Source organism: Corvus kubaryi, unplaced genomic scaffold, assembly GCF_017639235.1.
Source record: "Corvus kubaryi isolate FWS band 111438036 unplaced genomic scaffold, C.kubaryi_AGA036_p1.0 66, whole genome shotgun sequence".
In the NCBI taxonomy this organism is placed as follows: Eukaryota; Metazoa; Chordata; class Aves; order Passeriformes; family Corvidae; genus Corvus; species Corvus kubaryi.
Genome location: NW_024582054.1, coordinates 5,272,701 through 5,281,602, shown reverse-complemented (window position 1 = coordinate 5,281,602; position 8,902 = coordinate 5,272,701). Strand labels below are relative to the sequence as shown.

The window sequence follows — 8,902 nt, the reverse complement described above, 5'->3', positions numbered from 1 at the left end:
GCGGCGGGCGCAGGCGCAGGGCGGGCGGCGCGCCGCCGGCGGGGATGGGCGGGCCCGGCGCGGCCCCGCCCCCGGCGCTGCCGCCGCGTAAGCGGGGAGCGCGTTCGGGTCCCTGCTCGCACCGCTCACGGCCCGAGCAGGTGTTGGAAGAACAGGGACGGCTCCCTTGTGGTTCGCTTTGTGAGTAAAAGCAAAGGATAAGATACGTTGCCACTTAAAATGTGGAATGAAACAAATGTGAACCTGAAGAAAATAAACGCGTAAGAAGTTGATGTACCTTTCTTGGTTAGTTAGAAATCTTAATAGTTGTCATCAAAAGACTAATAAATGTTTTCTAGGGGGGAAAAAGTAACAAAAAGCTTACAAAAGATTAAACGTGGCCTAAAGTGTCATCTTTTAAAATTATTTGTAGCACTGCAGTTTGTTTCTGATTAGTTACAATAGTATGAAAATGTGTTACTTAGCAGGTGGGCACAGATTTATGGGAGAAACCAGGAGGACTGTAATACCCTGCCCCCTAATTTCCCTTTACAAAGCACATCCTGTTATGTCATATGTATTCGTTGTCACGTTGTGGCTACACTTGCTTCCTTTTACCTCTCTTATTTATGTAAGAGTTAATCACTGAACCTGTGGAAAACACCATCATTAGACAAGATGAACCTGGTCATCAGCTGATAATAAAAACATTACATTATACTAGGCATGATTTAAAAAGCATATGTCATCCTATGTCAGTGGGATGTTGTGAATTATTTGTCTGGTAGTATCTCTGAGCTGTCTACTTTGGAGAAAATCAGGAAGACATGATCTGTGAGGTTCTTCTGTCACATAAGTTCACAAATGCCTAAAACTCCAGTAGTTTTGGGGGTGGAAACCTAAGAATGCCAGAACTGAATAGTGCTAGAAGTACTTACCAATAGAACCACTAAGCAGTAGCATTTATACTAAAGCTACTGACACAACACTCTTTCCAGTACAACACCACTGACAGACATCATCTTCATAGTGACAGATCATGGTACTAGTTTTTACATGCAGTTGGTGTAAAAATGCTCCTATTTTTAAAATGCCCTCAAGGAACTGTATTAGGATAGTGTCAGACCACAGTATGAATGATAATGCCCTCCACTTTTAAGGATTTCCTCATCCTAATAATTTATTTTTATAACCTACATAATACAGTTTCTTGGTTTAAATCCTTGGAGAACCCAAAGGAAAAACACCCTTATTTGTTCTCTCTCTATATATCATCCTGTTAACAAACTGAAAGGTTAATTGAACAGCATCTTGCCTTATCCAATAGCTGCATTGGCATGCACATTTTCAGTGTTAGGTTAGTAGTCTCTTGTCCTCTCACCATGTAACTTCTTTACATATTAAAAGTTCTCTTTCATACAGACGTATTAGTTACCATATCTCTAAGTGCACACAACTGAGAAAAAAATTAACTTGGTTGATTACTGCCTTTTTATTTGGCTAAGACTAGCTAGAATGGCAGCTTGAGTGGATTTCACAATGCTATTTTGTGAGTTTTCATATTGTGCTGTGGATGTTTGTCTTCTAGGTAAAAAGAACAAATCCCAGAAGAACAGTAGTACAAATGGAAAAAAAGACATAAAAAGATCCAGGTATGTATTTATCAAAACAATTAGTACATCAGCTGGGAGATGCTACCTGTTTTTTTTCTGGAAGGAGCTTTACTATTAGCAAAGTCATTTCTGCAGCTTGATTTCAAGTGAATCTCTCATCAAAAGACAGATAAAACAGCCAAGTAACAGTTTCAGTTCAATTGAAACAACCAAACAATTCTATGAACTTGAAAGTGCAGTCAAGAATGACTTCCACGTAGTTATGGATTCATTGACGGATTCCCTCCTTGACTAGCAGCTACATAGAAAATTACAAGTTTCTTAAAAGTTCTATCCTGCTCACAAGCAAATTTTCAGTTTTGTCTGAGTTGTCAACCAGCTGCCGCTAACGCTACAGAGTTGTCAGCCAGACGGATGAGAGCTGACAGCCCCTAACGGGTTGAACAAAGAGAAGGTCAAGATTAATGTAATGCCATCACACTGGTAACACTGAAATCTGTGTCTCCAGATTCTTGTCACCTTTGGTTTCACATACAAACTGAAAAAGCAGAGGAGACCCATTAAATGCCTCTGAACACCACATCAGAATCTAAGATCATCATAGCTGTTTACAAAGAACTAAGCCGTTTATATACTGTTGGATACTCTTAAGTAGTAAGAGTTTTTTAATCTCCCAAGGATAGAAGCAGTTTGCAAAAAATGCAGCAGAATTTTTTTTTTTGATGAATCCATTTCACAGTTGGAATGCTAGCAAAACTTGCTACATGTTTTTTGCTTACAGGTCACCATTAGTAAGGCATATAATTCATCTTTGAACATTTCAGTGTAATTGCTCTGAAAACTTCTCTTCCATAAAGCTAATAGTACCTTGGCTAGTATTTAAATATTTGCTTTTGAAAATGATTTGTCATTGATACTGATTTACTGTAATACACCAGACAGACACTGGACCACAAACAGCAGCAGCCCAAAATCTGTTTTGTGCGTGACTCAGGCTGAATATGCAGAGGTGTTGACTTTGACCAGACAAGCAGGGAGCACCTTCAGCCATCTGCCTCTAATCTGACTATAATCTTTGAGTCAGTTCCCCGATATAGATACACAGATAACAACACAACACACCAGATGAATAATGCTGGTTCACAAATGTTCAGTGGAAGCAAAGATACAGTCCTTACTGACATGAAGAATAAATAAGAACTACATGTGCATCAGAATACTCATAGCTACAGCCTATTTGGTTTTTGATAAACTACTTAGAGGTGAGAAGAAATCAAAATGCCCAGCCAAGAGAACAGGTTTATGAGAATACACAAACTGAAGATAGATGGAACAATTCAGCATAAAGGTACTGTGAAAGGCCACAGCCAGATAACTCATTTACTGAGCTCTCTCCTACCCAAGGAGCTTTACTATGATTAAACACCAAATTAGCAAAAATTGTGCTGCATATTTCTTTCAGCACCATTTAAAAAAAATAAATTATTGTAATGTGGAGTCATAATGCCATCTACTGGCAATTTACTGTGCTACACTAGAAATGGTAATTCGGACAGAAAAGTCAGGATTGCAGCCTGAATTCACAACAGCCTTTTTGTTCTTCTGAATATAAGATGCCCTGAGAGGGTGTCTGACTTGGGGCAGAAATGTATGCAGGTCATCTTCAGTTGCTCCAAAATCCCAGTCTGCTTGTAACAGATTGCCTGTTCAGACAATGGCAATGAAATTGATGAAGGGTCTGGAGCACAAGTCTCATAAGAAGCAGCTGAGGGAGCTGGGGTTGCTTAGCCTGGAGGAGAGGAGGCTCAGGGGAGATCTTACTGTTCTCTAAAACTACCTGAAAAGAAGTTGCAGCAATGTGGGGATCAGCCTCTTCAACCAAGTAACAAGTGACAGGAGGAAATGGCCTCAAATTGCACCAGGGGAGGTTTAGATAAGACATTAGGGAAAAAAATTCTTAACCAAAAGGGTTGTCAAACATGAGAACAGGCTGCTCAGGGAAGTGGTGAAGTCCCCATTCCTGGAAGTATTTAAATGACACAGAGATGTGAGATGTGAAGCTTATGGAATACAGTTTAGTGGTGGACTTGGCAGTGTCAGGTTACTGGCTGGACTCAATAACCTAAGGCTTTTGGTAATCTAAATGACTCTATGGTAGGGCAGAAAAATCTCTTAATTCCCTGCAAACTCTTCTGTTGTCAGAATAATTCCTGCATCTCCAACACGTCCACCCCCACAGCATGGACTCAGCATGTATGATTGAGGACTTTCCTGTCTCAGAAAGATAACATTCCCCTACTCCCTTGTTTGCTTTCACCTCAAGCTGACCAGGCAAACTTCTTCAGGACTTTTTTTTTCCAGGAATGAATTGTTTTCATCTTCTTGTAATATATGTCCAAAACCATGAACAGGATACTCTACTTTGGCACACTTATCCTAGGAGATAGCAAATGCTGACATTGAGATTGCAAGATGATAGCCAGTTTTGTCCGGTTGCAACTGAACTGATCTTTACTAAATTCAAATTTCATTCTTTGGTGGAGGAATTTAATTAATAGTTTAAGTACAGGGAAAAGGAGCATAATTTTCCTGCTGTAAAAGTTTCCAGACTCCCTCATGCAAGCAGAACAAATACGTACCATGATGGTAACCTGGAAGTCAGTTTTAGAGTACTTTGACGGCACTCCTCATCTGCTCCTGTTCTCCATAAAAATTTGTCCCTACATGTCTGTTAAGCAGCAATTGTGCATTAACCATGCAAGCAGTGGGTTTAAGAATTGCAGCATTCATTAAGCTGACTAGGTAAGAAGCTATGACCCACAGAATGATGCTACACACGTCCTCAGATTCCTGTGTTGTTACTTGTATGGAAAGCACCTGTAATCATTCACATGAGGCTAGAATGACACATCACTGTGATGTTTGGGTTCTAAAAATATAAGCAGTTTAGCATCCTTATATCTTGGTATGCAGTCTAAATGCTGTTGTTTTTTTACATCTGGATTTTACTTCCATAATGCCACAAGGTGGCCTCCACGTAATACAGCATTATCTTCACATCCTTTACAGAATGACATATGAAAGCATGCTTTTGCTTTACTGCAGTGTTAGTAATAGACAACCACAAGATGACATTCCTTTCTTTGTATTTCAGGCTCAAGAAGCTCACATGCTGTGTAGAATTGGTTCACATCTGACAAGGAGCTCAGAGCAACACAAAGTAGCTGCAAGCACTTTCGTAGAATGTTCTACCAGAGAGAAGCCTGTTCAGGAACCAAGCGTGTGACACGCTCAGAAAGCAGGTCTACAAGTTGTCTGCCCTGCAGAGAGTCTGGGAAATCCTGCATCCGACATGTGAAGGGCTGCAGTAATTCAGACAGCCTTAAGCAGTTGCTTAAATTATGCTACAGTTACCTCTGTGCTAGGAGAACCTGAAGAAAGAAAGGCCAAAAGCAACAGAGATCCTCCTTCTGGCTGGAAGTTAAACCATTTCTGGCCTATCAGGAAAGTTGATGCTGGTTTTCAAGAGGGTGAATGTCCAAAGACAACTAAAGATTGATTTGCCCTATTTCAAACCTTACCGTTCCTTAATTTACTTTCTTGGGGGGCTGGGGGAGCTTTATTTTACACAATTTATAGTGGGACTTAAAAGTATAACAATGCAAGTGGGAGTGGAGTAGCAATTTCTAGATGATAAGCATTTTCTTTGGTGTATTAAAAATGTTGTTACAAAAGCTATTACAGTGTGTACTATTAGCAAATCTAGATTCAAACTAAATATGAAAGTAGTAAAACCTGTGAGCTTGCACTGTTTGACAAAGCAAAAGAAACAAAGCTGGGTCTTAAACTCCTTTTCTCATTCTGAATTGAAGTGAATCTTCAGCAGTAGCTGTAGACACCTTTTTCTTTTAAACACAGTATGTCCATTTTTGAGAACCTGAGAACTGTAGCTCTCCTCGGTTTTGTCTCTACACACCTTTCTTGTACAAGGCTGACATTTGAGATACATAACCTACACATGCACAGATGATACCTAAACAAGTTCACCAACTGCCAATTCTTGGAAATTCAACACTTAGAAGAATAACTGTTGATAACTTTTTCCTACTGTCTTCTTTCAATGTATTGACCTGTAATTCTCCTGTGACTCTTTTCAAGCTGTTGTTGAAATAAACAACTTTTGTTCTTCTATCTTTCAGTATTTACCTTGTTTATCTGAATGAAATAATTTGGAGGTGCATTACACCTCCATTACACTGTAAGTAAGCTAAATATGAATCTTGTTTTTATCTTTAAAGTGCATTCTTGTTTTTATCTTTAAAGTGCTATTTGTGTGCGCTTTTATGCTGAATCAGACTGTGCAAGTAAAGACATAACTTAATGAGCCTGAGTTTGTACATGACAGAGAACTGCTCAAATGTCCCACTGTGGGGAACTGCACACATTATCTATCATTAATCAATGGCAAACAAGCTAATTTTCTATGCGTTGTTACATTGCTATTCAGTGTGTTAAACAGTTTCATTAAAGCAATGTGATTAACAGCTTTGCAATTAGTAGTACTAGTAGTTCCTGTTTGACTCAAATATATCTATGTCAGCCTTAGACTAGAGGTAAATAAGAGTCCTATGGGAGTACAGTGATTCCATCTATATTGTATTAATACCTATTTTTTTTACTTTAATAGTTTAGCCTGAAGCAGGATTTGCCAATTCTCAAATAAGCACTGTGGGGGTTAAATGAAATAATTTTTAGATTTATAATACTAGCATTATCATATAAAGTATTTCCAATTGCAGCATGAAGTTTCGTATTTGCCATATGATTCATGGGTTTGGAAGTCTGTGTTTCCTTCCTCAATTTTTAAAGTTAAATAAAAATGGTTCATTTTTCTATTTCTCATACATTTTTGGAAAAAAATAATAGCATAAGTGACCTTGCAATGCCTTTTCTTCCCCTCTAGCTACTTGCTTTCATTATTTTTAAGTGTACTGTAAATATATTTGACAGCAGGCTTCTCTGGGAAGCTCCTTATAATGGCTGGCAAAATCCAGGGCTCACAGGAAGTAGTAGCTTTGCCACAGATAGCAAAAGTCCTGAATTTAACTTTGTGCTTTGCTTTTAGAGTCTTATTTTAGGCAAATAAAGTAACTATGATCTACTGAAAGAGTGTTGCAGGATTTAATTTACAACTTTTAGTGTCTCCTGCAAGCCTGAAGAATTCAGCAATGCATCTTAAAACTGTTGTTCATTTCAGGTGACAGAGACTCTGTTGTCTAGTTTAGAATTACTTCCTGCAAGTGTAAAGATATGTTTTTAGATATTGACATGTCAAAATATTAGGAGGAGAAAACAAAATCAAATAATTTCCAGGGCTGCTTTGTATTCTTGCAAAAGTGTTGGGGATGGGTGGGTGGAATGGAGAGGGGAAGAAACAGTGCATAAACTCTTAACAAAAATACACATTGCACTGAGGTCCCAGGTAATACCTGTCTAGAAGAGGTACAACCTAAATCAAACCCACCCCTCTGTCATCTCTGAAAGTGACAATCTTGTGTGCTATCCCTTTCTCCATAGCATAGCGCAACGCTCAATGAAAAAGCAAGTGGACCTTTTAAAGGCTGCAGTGTAGCTACCTGGAAGAGGAGCATTCTTCAGCAAGGCCACAGAGAGCTTGAGCTCAGGTGAACCCCCAGCAAGTCCCACTGCAGGCTTTTACATAGCCCAGTATCTGGCTGAACAGTCTCTGTGGCAGACAAAACATAGGGAGATTAGAAAGTCTGAACTTGTGCATTTAAAATTAGAACATTCTCCTGGTGTACAAAGCACACAGTCACATCTTAACCTAGAAAAGGCACATACAGGAAAGACAGACATGTTCTTTTATAACTGAATTCTTGACATAACATTAGATGAGAGTTTGGAACATCTTCTAAGGGTAGTTCAGCTAGGAAAGAATCCTACTAAGGGTTCACCAAAAGGGTCTCTTAGCAGAGGTGATGCTGTGTCTGAAGCTCACAAAGCAGACTGGGGAGCAGTGCTGCAGCTGCTCCACACATGCCACAGCTCCGCATGGCTGACTGCTGGCAGCGCCGTGAGGAGAAGCAGCCGTATATATGAGACAGTAGCTGTGACTAAGGCTGGGTTCAAACCATCCTTAAATCAGTAATTGCTGCTTATCTTCCTTTTATTTCACCACTAGATGTGGGAACAAAAGGTAGGGTTTGCTGGAGCCATCTGACTCAAATTAGTTCTTCCTCTCACTTGAGTCTCCCATTATTGAGACAGTAAAATTCAATTATATTGCTGCAAAGCCAACACAAATGATATTTTCATCAAAAACCTTACTTCTCCTAAACACCAGTGAAGATACTATTTTGGACTATTAAAATCAGTTGAAGTTCTCAATACATTTCCTGGCCAAAAGACAACCTCATATAAATGCCTGAAAAATGAGACAATTATGCTAAAACAGAAACACATGGACAGCAGTATCTTGGAGACATACCTTAGGGCTAATGGATAGAAACTGCTCTATAACGTAGGAAAAATACCATAAGTTGAGTTGTCTCGGTTTTGAAAGACAGGTGTCTGCTAAGGAAGGCAGAGGCCCCCCTTGAAGTGGCAGATATAACCCCTTTTCCCTCCAAGTTATTATATTCTGAAATCAAGGGCCTTTAGGCAAAGATGTGGGAAATAGGAATAACAGTTCTTTACTCTCTCTATATATATGTATATAACCAGTCAAACAAAACAACAACAACTCTGGCAGTAACAGCAGTCACAAACCCAGTGCCAGCCTTCTCGGCTGTCAGGCTATTTCCCCTCGGGTGCAGTTCCGCTCGCAGCCGGCAGGGGCGCTGGCGGCTCCCGGTGAGCAGGGCAGGTGCGATGGTTCCCCCGCGGCTGCAGGGGGCGCTCCGGAGCGAGCTCGGGAAACACGCGGCACTGGTGCTCTGGGATCCCGGGAAGGGATGGAACAAAGGCTTCACAAACCCCTGGGCAGCCGATCCCGGACTCTCAGGAACAGCGGCTGAAGCGGCAGGGACGGACGCAAATCCCGGGTGGCAGACGAGATGTATCCAGATGGGAAAAGCCCACGGAGGCCCAGGCAGGCAGGGCGAGCAGGGCTACAGCGTAGCGGAAGCTCAAAGCAGCAGCGGGGCAGGGCAGCCACAGCCCGGTCTCCAGCAGGGCAGGGAAAGCGGCTTTTGGGGTCCCGGCGTTGTTTCCAGCAGGAAGAAAGAACGGCCAAAAAGAAAGAAGCAGCAGCTCCTTTCTCTGCAGCTTCTCTCTCTGGACGCTCAGAG

The 8,902-nt window shown here is 40.8% G+C and overlaps 1 long non-coding RNA gene across 1 annotated transcript; it reads left to right on the top strand.

The window, feature by feature from the left end:
• Positions 1-59: 59 nt before the first annotated feature.
• On the top strand, positions 60-5,783 carry LOC121673972. The gene is made up of 3 exons (XR_006019381.1): positions 60-285; positions 1,568-1,631; positions 4,747-5,783. It is a non-coding gene; the product is annotated as an uncharacterized LOC121673972 (long non-coding RNA).
• The last annotated feature ends 3,119 nt before the right edge of the window (positions 5,784-8,902 follow it).